General features: G+C 36.8%; 1 protein-coding gene and 1 non-coding gene across 2 annotated transcripts in view; one reads left to right on the top strand and one right to left on the bottom strand.

Moving 5' to 3' along the window:
- The window catches only part of Kcnh8 (potassium channel, voltage gated eag related subfamily H, member 8), a 404,007-nt gene that overhangs the window by 143,948 nt on the left and 248,928 nt on the right, over positions 1–11,131 (bottom strand). The gene's annotated exons all lie outside the window — the stretch shown is intronic.
- Positions 9,858–9,925, top strand: Trnaa-ugc. Its single transcript has one exon. It is a non-coding gene; the product is annotated as a tRNA-Ala (tRNA).

Genomic DNA, 11,131 nt, shown 5'->3' with positions numbered 1-11,131 from the left:
CTGTCCCTCAGCTCTTCAGCTCAAGGCGAGCGCTCTACCACTCGAGCCACAGCGCCACTTCCAGCTTTTTTCTTTTTGCTTATGTGGTGCTGAGGAATCGAACCCAGGGCCTCATGCATGCAAGGCAAGCATTCTACCACTGAGCCACCTTCCCAGCCCGAGATCAATTATTTAAAAACAATGACTAAGTCCCTTTCCAAAAGGAGATACAGCTGGAAGAAACAGAAAAATAACATACAGAGAAGGATTTCCTTCTGTATTTTACTCTCTAGATTAAAAATTCTTAAAATACAGCATGAATCAATTCAGTCTCTGTTGTCTTAGGGATCGGCCCACATTTTATAGCTAGAATCTGGGAATGTGAATCAGTGATCTATGGACATGATCAGGAACACCAATATTTTTTGGAATGTTTTTGGAATGTTTGTTTTCCAATTTCTAAATTATTTGCATTGCTTAAAAATTAAAAGATTGCTTGAATAATTTTGATTCCCAGGTTCTCAGATGTGGCCACAAGTCATCTGCATTGTGCTGGAGGTAAATGGTGGTTAGTCCCCTAGGATGAGATTAAACCTTCTTCCTAAACTGTCCATCAGTAGTTTTAGTACATAGCCTGCTTCACCCATGTATTCCCTAGTCTCCGTTTATCATTAGAAATTTTATCTTATTTACTTATTTTTGTGCTGGTTTTGGGCAGAAAGACCCACTACAATATAAGTAAAAATAATTATAAAGCACACACACAGACACAAAACAATCCGTCACCAGAGTTAGCAGAACAAAACTAAGAAACTAATGAATTTAAATTAATGAAACAAAAATATGAAAAGCAGTCCGATAATATTCTTTAAATACTTACATTCAGTTCAAAATTGGAACTAACAGAAATACCTGAACTACAAAAAGCAGGTTGAAAACATTGGAAGATAAAGAGATCTGGAAAAAATCTAAATGGCATAACTTCATAACTGAAGAAAAAGCTATAACAATAAAGATCTATAATATGCATATAACTAAATTCAGAACCTGGATCAAATGTAGACATATAAAACCTTTGAACTCAAAAGTATGTGCACATTTTGAAAGCACAAATGTATGTACGAATTCAATCTTCACCAATATTAAAGATTTGTTACATAAAGTTCTATGAAAACTAATAGACAAAATTGGAAGTTAAAAACAAAGGACTTCAAAGTTTTAATTGATTTGAGTAGTAATTTAAAGACTTCTTCACAGAAAAATATACAGTATTAAATAGATTATTTAGGTTGGGTGCTGGTGGGTCATGCCTGTAATCCTAGCTATTCTGGGGACTGAGATCTGAGAATCGCATTTCAAAGCCTGCCTGGAAAGGAAAATCCATGAGACTCTTATCTCCAGTAACACACCAGAAAACTGGAAGTGGCACTGTGGCTCAAGTGGTACAGCACTAGCCTTGAGCTGAAGTGCTGAGGAACAGTGACCAGGCCTAAAGTTCAAGTCCCATGACCAAAAAAAAAAAAAGATGATTTTGGAAGGTACAGAAGTTTTAAATTAATGACCTATTCTAAGTCATTAATGAGAAGCAGGCTGGCCAAAACAAATGTATAAAAAGATGTTCTTCCTCATAAACTCAGGATAAAGGAAATAACAGTTATGTAGCTTTTAATATGACCTTCCCTTGAATTTTCAGATCTTAAAAGATACTGATGAAAAATTGTTGGTAAGGGTCTGGTAAGGGGGCTCAGTGGTAGAGTGTTTGCCTTGCAGCATGAGGCCCTGGGTTCGATTCCTCAGCACCACATAAGCAGAAAAAGCTGGAAGTGGCGCTGTGGCTTCAGTGGTAGAGCACTAGCCTTGAGCTGAAGAGCTGAGGGACAGCATCCAGGCCCAGAGTTCAGGCCCCAAGACTGATACAAAAAAAAAATTGATGGTAAGCCAGTAGGTGGTAGCTCATGCTGATAATCTTAGCTACTCAGAGTTGAAACCTTCCAATCCTGAGAAGAAAAGTCTGCAAGACTCCATCTCTGAATAACCAGCAAAATACTAGACTAAAGGTATGGCTCAAGTGGTAGAAGGCCAGCCAGCCATGACCAAGAAAGCAGAGTGAGAACTTGAGATCCTGAGTTTAAACTCGGTTATTGGGGGCATGCATGCACACATGTCACACAAACACATTAGTGAGGGTCTGAGGAAGGAATATACACATAACATTACAAACTAATAAGAGAGTGCAATTATAATAGAGGAATATGGCAATAAATATGATGCACAAGCCCTTTGAATGATGAGGTATACCTGTATATATCTGATGCAGAAAAATTCTCGCATATATAAATTTATCCATGTATAAGAAAATTTGAATGCAATTGCCTATTGCTTACAACTTACAATAAGTGCAAAGCAACAAATCTTCCTTTACTACAGGAATGTATACATAAATAAAGAATAAGTTAATTAGTTATATCATAGAATTCTAACAAATAGTTAAATAAGATTTACACTTATCATGAAAAAATATTAACAAAAAAATCTCAGTGTGATGGAAACATCACCACAGAAACAACCAAGATTAAGAACATTATAAGGGAATACTTCTCAAAACTTTGTGTTAATAAGTTTGAGAATCTGGAAGAAATGGATGAATTTCTAGCAAATATTGACATTCCCTAACTAAACCAAGATGATTTAAACCAACTTAACTGACCCATATTGAGCATCAAAATAGAAACAGCAATAGGATAAATCTCACCTAGGAAAAGCCCAGGACTGGATGGATTTGCAGCTGAATTCTACAAGGACTTCAAAGCACAGCTCACACCAATACTCCTCCAACCCTTCAATGAAGTTGAAAGTGAAAGTTCACTACCAAATTCTTTCTCTGAAGCCATCATAACCCTCACCCCCAAAACCACCCAGGGACTCATCAAAGAAAGAGAACTATAGACCATTTCTTTGATGAACATTGATGCAAAACTTCTCAACAAAATTTTGGCCAATCGACTTCAACAACTCGAAAAAAATCATACACTATGACCAAACAGGATTCATTTCAGGGATGCAAAGCTGGATCAATATATGCAAATCAACTCATATAATTCATCACATTAACAAGAGCAAGGATAAGAACCCCATGACTATCTCAATAGATGCAGAAAAAGCATTTGACGATTGAACACCCCTTAATGATGAGAGCTCTGGAAAAACTAGGAATCCATGGAATATTCCTCAATATAATAAAGGCTGTATATGACAAACCTACAGTCAGATTTATACTTAATGGTGAAAAGCTAAAGCCATTTTCTCTAAATTCAAGAACGAGATAAAGATGTCCACTCTCTCCACTTCTCATCAATTTAGTATTAGAATGCCTAGCTAGAGCAATAAAACAAGATGTAAACCTAAAGGGAATCCAAATAGGGAAAGATGAAGTAAAACTCTCCTTCTCTGCAGATAACATAATCTTGTATTTAAAGAACTCCATGGACTCCACTCCCAAGTTACTTCAAGCTGATTCAAAACTTTGGCAAAGTAGCAGTGTATAAAATTAACCCTCAAAAACCAATGGCTTTCCTGTGTGCCAATAATGAGAGAAGCACGGCTGAAATCAGGAAAACAACTCCTCTTGTAATAGCTCACAAAAAATAAAATACCTAGGAGTTAACTAAAGAAGTGACGGCCTCTATGATGAAAACTTCAAAAACCTGAAAAAAGAAATTAAAGCAGAACTAAGGGAGTGGAAAACATCCATGCTCCTGGATTGGAAAGATTAACATCATGAAAATGGCAATACTGACAAAGGCTATCTAAAAATTCAATGTGATACCTACCAATATACCAACCTCATTCTTCAGTGAAATAGAAGAAGCAATCCAAAAATTCAGAGGGAACAATGAAAGACCCTGAATAGCAAAAACAATCCCTAGCAGAAAGAACAGTGCTGGAGAGCATCAATACCAAACTTCAAACTCTACTACAAAGCCATGGTAATCAAAACAGTGGTACTGGCACAAAACAGACCTGAGGACCAATGGAATAGGACTGAAGACCCAGAAGTGAACCCATAAACCTATAGCTACCTAATCTTCGACAAGGAAGCTAAAAAAGTAGAATGGAGGAAAGACAGCCTTTTCAGTAAATGGTGCTGGCAAAACTGGTTAAACACCTGTAGAAAACTAGAGCTAGAACCTCATATATCACCCTGCACCAGAATCAACTCCAAATGGATCAAAGACCTTGAAGTCAAAGTAGACACCCTGAAAACATTACAGGAAGGCATAGGAGAAACTCTAGGACTCCTTGGCATAGGCTGAAATGTTCTTAACAAAGACCCAGAATCACAACAAATAATAGAAAGGTTGGACAAATGGGATTACATGAGACTGCAGAGCTTCTGCATGGCAAAGGACATAGCTAGCAATATCAAAAGAAGATCTACACTAGCCATACAACAGACAAAGGTCTCATATCTAAAATATACTTAGAACTCAAAAACCTAAAACCCCCAACAACAAATCCTCAAAGAAACAACCACCCCATTAATAAGTGTGCCAAAGACTTAAAGAGAAACTTCTCTGAAGAGGAAATAAGAATGGCCAATAGACACATGAAGAAATGCTCAACTTCTCTGGCCATAAAAGAAATGCAAATCAAAACAACATTGAGATTCCACCTCACCCCAGTTAGAATGGTTACAATCAAGAAATGTAATAACAACAGATGTTGGAGGAGATGTGGCCAAAAGGGAATCCTACTATATTGTTGGTGGGTGTGAACTTGTTCAACCACTTTGGAAAGCAGTATGGAGATTCCTCAAGACTCCACATAGAGCCCCTCTATGACCAGTAATCCCGCTTTTGGGCATTTACCCAAATGATCACAAACAAGACCATACTAAAGCTACCAGCACAACTATGTTTGTCACAGCATTATTCACCATAACTAAGATATGGAACCAACCCAGATGCCCCTCAGTAGATGAGTGGATCAAAAAATGTGATATATATTTATATACATATGGAATTTTATGCCTCTATCAGAAAGAATGACACCATCCCATTTGTGAGTAAATGGAAAGACTTGGAAAAATTATATTAAGAGAAGTAAGCCAGGCCCAAAGAAACATAGGTCCCATGGTTTGCCTTATTTTCAATAACTGGTATATGTCTAGGATAATCTTACCAGACAATCAGAGAAGGTCAAAAGCTATGTGCAGATGACCATATAAGATGATGCTATGTGAAATGAACCCCAAGATAGGATCACAAGATATTTTATCTTTGTTTCTGTTGTTTTTAATGTACTTATAATGTACTATGTGATATTTCTTTTTGTATGTTCTTCCCTGATGATATAACCGCTCTTTTCACTGTATTTGATGTTGATGCCCTGCATCTTTTAAATACATTTTTGTAATTTGGGGAGGAAAAGGGAAATAACAAAATTCTGAAACAAGGATACAGGTTGACCCATTGTAACGATGAGATGTACAAGACACTATGTTGAAAACAAACTTTACAACTTCGGCGGGGGAGTGGGGAGGGTGGGAAAAGGGGAGGGAGGGGTCGTGGGAAGGGAAGTGATGGTAGGGGAAAAACAAAAGAGGGGGTAACAATTCTTGAGAGGAAACGTACTCATTACCTTACTCATGTAACTGTAACTCCTCTGTACAGTAGCTTTACAATACAAACTACATATTAAAAAAATCTCAGTGTGAAAATAAAAAGATAAAAGGAATACAGCAATCCCAGCTCCTGTATATAGTGCCTGTGGGATCTTGGACAAGTTATTTAATCTATGTGGCTCTGTTTCATCTTGTACAAAGAGATAATAACAATATTTTGCTTCTAACATTATTGCAGAATGGAGTGAGTTAATCAGTATTGATCATGACCACCAAGAGGAATGCTTGGCTCTGAAAACAACCCATACATAACATTGTTATTGTTATTGCTATTATTATCATCATCAACCGTTTCATTATTAATTCCACTGATTTTATGATTGTGTGTGTGTGTGTGTGTGTGTGTGTGTGTGTGTGTGTGCCTGTTGTGGAACTCAGGGCCTGGATTGTGTCTCTGAGCTTTTGTGCTCAAGCCTAGCTCTCTACCACTCGATGAATAGCTCAACTTCTGACTTGTTGGTGGCTAATTGGGATAAGAGTCACACAGACTTTCCTGCCTTGGGCTGGCTTCAAACCATGATTCTCAGGTCCTAGTTCCTGAGTTGTTAAAATTATAGGCATGAACCACTAATTTTGCCAGTTGATCTGATTTAATAGAAATAGGAAGATGAAATAATAGCAGTAGGGGTCTGGCTTCATTTCCCTTAATTTGCAAGTAACGATGAAGTAATTGTGTACTATTAAAAACATACTATCTGGGAGATATCTAGCATATTAGAAGTCATAAGTTGGGTCAAATCCACTCTGGTTCTGAAAGAAGGGCCAAAAGACATAGAAGCCATTTCATGTATTTGGGGAAGTAGAAATATGGATACATGGTCTCTGAGACCTTTAGAGTATCAGAATCTCTTGTTAGTATACATAAAAGTGTTATCATGGGCTTTTAAGTGGACTTATTCTACTCTATGGTATTTCCAAAGATGAACACATGAAATGGCTCTATTTATGTTTAATTGACACACAAAGATGACCTCATCCTATTGAGAAGAAATGTGAATCCTGGAGTCAGTACCAGACCTTCTATGACCCCAGTCCATGTTCTTCCCAACAGCTTATGAGTCTTCATCACCGAGAAGTTATCATGGAAATCTAAAGCCTTAAATTATTTTGTATCAAGATTTCTCCTTACACTAACATATCTTAAACTGTTAAGCCACACAGTAGTCAAAATTGAAATGTTGGTGTAAAATTAGACTGTCAATGGAAGAAAAATGAAGCCTAATAACAGTCATAAGTACACAGTCATAAGTCATCATTAAATATGATTTAAATGCCATCTTAAGTTAGCAGGAATACATAATAAAATATTCCATAAATTATAATGAGAAACCATACAGGCATTTATAATATTAATTAATTAATTGGCTAACTGATCAAATTACATCCAAGCCTCAAATCAACTAGATAAAACTCCTCTTGGCCACTAGAAATTAGCTTTCATTCTTTCTCTTTTCACATTACCTTTGGGCCACTCTAAAATTAGTATGTCCTGTATGACATTTCTTCAACCTTGATACTCCCTTAACAAAAGAAGCATATGGCCAGGCACAAGTGGCTCATGAGGTCTGAGGATCACCATATAGGGCTTCTAAAATGTTAAATATCAGGGGACATAATATGAATAAGATGCTATGTCGAAAACCAACCTTTACAATTTAGGCAGGGTAGGGGGAAAGGGGGGGAATGTAGCTGTGGAGATGGGAAAGAAGGGATGGTAGGGAAAAAACAAAGGAGGAGGCAATAATGCTTGATAAGAAATGTACTCATTACCTTGCTCATGTGATTGTAACCCCTCTGTACAGTATTTTCACAATAAAAAACTTATTTTTAAAAAGGGGGGTTGAAAAAATATATACTAGGTACTTCCACCGGTTTGAGATGACTGCTCTATTCCTAAAGAAGAAGAATTAGCCTTGGTCATAAGGTATTAACTGCTCAAAATCTCTTTATTTTCAAGATGACATTGTGGTTCTGGTTTTTATTTCCATCGTCAAAGTATATTTGTCTTGTTTATTTCAGTTAGAACACAGCGTAAGTGACCCAGACCTTCGCTTTTCTGAAAGCACTTTGAAATTTCACATTTCATATTTCAAATCAGGGCCATAGATTCAGTCAATACTTAATCTTTATGCTGTAGTCACTGCCTGAAGACTTACCGTTTTCCATAATAAATATAATAGACTAATGATTGCAATGTATTTTTCATTGCTTAACATGATAACTAAAGCTTTTTCTTTAGTAATTCCATAAACAGAAGGATTATAATACATATAAATTTACTTCCAATTTAAATTAACAAATAAAAAGCAAGTAATAATTCATTTTCAAAGAGTGAAATACAGAAAGAAGCTAACAATTGTTTCCCTGAGACTGTAAGAAGGTTGGAGGAATAATTGGACAATGGAGTAGAAGTTGATTACTGACAAAAGGGTCAGAAGTAGGTGTTCAAGAAACATATGAACAATTTAGACAAGGTTATAGTAGCTTAATTAATATTTTATGAGCCCCAAAAGCAAAACAGACTAACAAATGATGCTTATGAACACTTACTAGTGTTTTTGCTTTATATTACTATGTTACTTTATATTATAACACTCACTAGTAATTCACTTTATATTAATGACACAAAACAATAACTCATTAGGCATGATCTGAACACTGAGGAAATGCAGTACTCAGATAGGGAAAAAATCTCAAAAATGAAATACACTATCAAGCCAGGTGCCAGTGGCTCACATTTGTAATTATAGCTATTCAGGTCAGTGAGATCTGAGGATCATAGTTCAAAGCTAGCCTGGGCTGGAAAAGTCTATGAGACCTTTATCTCCAATTAAACACAAAAAAGGCTGAAAGTGGATCTGTGGCTGAGGTAGCAGAGTGCTAAGCCTTGAGCAAAAAGAAGCGTAGGGACAGTACTCAGGCCAGAGTTCAAGCCCCAGCATCAACACCACACACACACACACACACACACGCACACACACACACACACACGATAAAGAAAAAGGGGTAGACTATCAATAAAAACAGAATCTCAACATTTTGTTTCTTGTGTGTAGTTCATGGAAGCCCAGTTTTAACCAAATGAGTCATGCATATCATTGTTCAATTACAAAAGAATAAGTTCCCATGAAAAAATATAGAAAATGTAGTTCATTTCCAAACACTGAAGAATGATTTCCTTATGTGGTATGGTCTACTTATTTATTCCTACACTCATTCCTGAATTGATTCAAATACATGTAGCATGTATAGATTCAATATTTGATCAATATCATGGAAAGAATACATCAGCAGGAATTTGTGGTATAGAACATGATATATTTATATATATATATATACATATATATGGTATATTTATCTGCCTCCAGAGCTAGAGATACATTTACACACACACACACACAAACACACACACACACACACACACACACAGAGGTATATGTGCTTTTATACAGATATGTATGTGTTTATGTGTATATTATTAACTATTAAAAATATACACAATCATATTCAGGCTTATCAATGACTTTCCAGTTAGCTATTGGAATTACTATCTCCATGTATAGAGGAAAATCTATAAAAGGATTTTCTGTGAGATGATACGTGTAGTATCCTATATGCTAAAAAGCTTAGTCATCTTTATTCTTCCTATTAGGATACTGTATTAATCATTTTTTCCCTTAAGGTGTTTGCTTTTCCTCCTCTCCTCTCCTTTCCTCTTTGCTCTCCTTTCCTTTTCTTTTCCATTTCCTTCCCTTCCCTTTCCCTTCTCTTCTCCTCTCCTTTCCCTTCCTCTCCTCTCTTATTCTTCTTGGCCTGGGTGCTGTCCCTGAGATTTTTCTGCTCAAGGCTAGCATTCTACCACTTGAGCCACAGCTCTATTTGTGGCTTTTTGGTGGTTAATTGGGGAGAAGAGGCTTATGGACTTTTTTTGAACTGTGACCCTCAGAACTCAGCCTTCTGGGTAGCTAGGATTGTAGGCACAAAACACCAGTGCTCCACTAAACTATGTGTTTTGAAATTCCCAATTTGGAAGTGGTGCTGTAGCTCAAGTAGTAGAGCGCTCGCCTTGAGCTGAAGAGCAGAGGGACAGCACCTAGGCCCAGAGTTCAAGCCCCACGACCAACGAAAAAAAAATAAATTTTAAATTCCCAATTCATAAATATTAATAGAGTAAAAATTAATGATTCAGGGGTTGGGAAGGTGGCTCAGTGGTAGAGCGCTTGCCTTGCATGCATGAGGCCCTGGGTTCGATTCCCAGCACCACATAAGCAGAAAGAAAAAACGCTGGAAGTGGCGCTGTGGCTCAAGTGGTAGAGTGCTAGCCTTGAGCTGAAGAGCTGAGAGACAGCGCCCAGGCCCAGAGTTCAGGCCCCACAACCAGACCCCCCAAAAAAAATTAATGATTCACACCAAAGGGAAGAATTATGAGGACAAAACAAATGGATGAATCATTTGGGTTAAAGTTTAATCTCTTCCTTCTCTATTTCTGGGAGTTTACCCTAGGCTAACAAACCCATTTAGTCCTTATGTACAGAGACAGACTGTGCTACCTTTTTCAAACTTACACGGCAATGGAACTTTTGTCATTTGAAGTGTATAGTCAGAAGTGTGAAATATTTTGGAAAATATAATGCAGAGACTCTACGTATATTGTAGTGTCAAGGTTTTCTAAGTGTTACTTCCTCTTTTCCAAACAACCCTGAATAAAATTCTATAATCTCATACTCTGCTACCTAAAACCTAGGAGTACCCTTTCAAAGAACTGAGAACATGCAACTGAAGGCTAATTTTTGTACTCTTCACTTTTAAAAAAAAATGCTGGTTCTGGGGGCTTGAACTCAGGACTTAGGTGTTTTCCCTCAGCTTTTTCACTGAAGGCTGCTGCTACCACTTGAGCCACATGTCTACTTCTGGCCTTTAGCTAGTTAATTGGAGATAAGAGTCTCATGGGATTTTCTGCCCAGGCTGGTTTCAGATTATGATCCTTAGATCTTAGCCTCCTAAGTAGCTAAGATTACAGCTGTGAAGTCTGATTACTGTCTTGCTCTTCATTGATAAAATGCTCAAATAATTTGGAAATTCAAGATCAGAATGCAAAGACAATTCAACTTTACAATGAATCCACATATATTTATTTACCTATTTTTTACAATAAATGAAGTGCAATATTATGTTTAAAATATGTAAGTTGGGCCCACAGAAATAAAGAATCCATGTTTTCCCTTATATGTAGAAGGCAGATTTATCTTACAAACTCATCGGTAAATAGGTTTGGTAGTATGCAATTGGATGAACTGAAATGTGGCCAACTCAAGGGAGAAATCAAATAGTGTGATTCTTTTTTTTTTTTCTTTCTTTATTATTCTTATTCTTTTTTTTTTTAATTTTATTTTATTTGTGAACATACTGTACAGAGGGGTTACAATTGCATGGGCAGGATAATGCGTACATTTCTTACCAAGCATTGCA

The sequence above is a fragment of the Dipodomys ordii genome, unplaced genomic scaffold (assembly GCF_000151885.1).
Source record: "Dipodomys ordii isolate 6190 unplaced genomic scaffold, Dord_2.0 Scaffold60, whole genome shotgun sequence".
Taxonomy (NCBI): domain Eukaryota; kingdom Metazoa; phylum Chordata; class Mammalia; order Rodentia; family Heteromyidae; genus Dipodomys; species Dipodomys ordii.
Note: the sequence above shows the minus strand (reverse complement) of the source record. Positions and strands in the feature narration are given on the sequence as shown.